The sequence below is a fragment of the Myotis brandtii genome, unplaced genomic scaffold (genome assembly GCF_000412655.1).
Source record: "Myotis brandtii unplaced genomic scaffold, ASM41265v1 scaffold986, whole genome shotgun sequence".
NCBI lineage: Eukaryota > Metazoa > Chordata > Mammalia > Chiroptera > Vespertilionidae > Myotis > Myotis brandtii.
In genome coordinates this window covers 3,057,671-3,058,811 of record NW_005372102.1, presented here as the reverse complement: position 1 = coordinate 3,058,811, position 1,141 = coordinate 3,057,671, and positions in this window count along the sequence as shown.

Genomic DNA, 1,141 nt, shown 5'->3' with positions numbered 1-1,141 from the left:
TGGGAGATGCGGGAAGAGACTGGACAAAAATCGTGCACCTATGGATGAGGACAGTGGGTGGGGAGTAAGGGCGGAGGTTGGGGCGGGAACTGGGAGGAGGGGAGTTATGGGGGAAAAAAAAAAGAGGAACAAATGTAATCTGAATAATAAAGATTTAATTAAAAAAAAAGGTGGTTCCCAGGTGTGTCCTGGGGGTTCCTCAGTGGCTCTGGGGGTGGCAGGAGAGCTGTTTCTCCATAGCTTACCTGATGTAAGCAGATGGTAATCTGAATAATAAAGATTTAATTAAAAAAAAAAAAGGTTCCCAGGTGTGTCCTGGGGGTTCCTCAGTGGCTCTGGGGGTGGCAGGAGAGCTGTTTCTCCATAGCTTACCTGATGTGGGAAGCAGATGGCGGTAAGGCCCGAGGTCACTACCATTTGAGTGAAAGACCGGGTCTCGTTGATGTGGGGACATTGCGGCCTCGATGGTGGGCGGCATTGGGGCCTGGCCAATGGGGGCATCGGGGCCTGGTTGGTGGGGGGCACATACATCACCCCCCCCCCAGAAGTGGGTGGAGGCCGCCTGCACCTGACTGGATGAAGGACGCGGGCATGGGGCCTGCTGGCAGGAGCTTCTCCAACTGGCCTTTCCCTGGACGCCCAACAGTCCCCCACACCCCACTCCGAAGGGAGACTCAGGGCCCTCCACTCAGGCACCAGTGTCTGGAGGGGCAGCGACCGCAGCTGCCCAGCGCCTACAGCGTCCGTCAGCCCCCACACCGCCACCGCCTCCTGCACGTGACCGACCAGCCAGGCTGCCCCAGGGCCCGAGGAGGCTCAGGACAGGGACGAGCAGCCCCTGCAGCCCCGGGCCCTGCGCTGCATCCTCGGGTCAGAGCCAAGACCAGCCCGAGACGAGCGTCATCAGAAAATAGTTTAATTATGTACAGGCGGCCTCAGGCTGATCACGCCTGGGACACGGACGTCACGCGGGACAGAGGACGGAGCAGCGCTCTCCCCAGAGGGGACGCTCTCAGGGACGGCCCTGAACCAACAAATCACAGACGCGACGACGGGGGGAACGCGAATCAACACTTTCCTTTGGGAAAAAGAAAGAGGAAACCCAGAGGCTCCGGAATGCTCTTCGCCAGGTGGCGGCTCC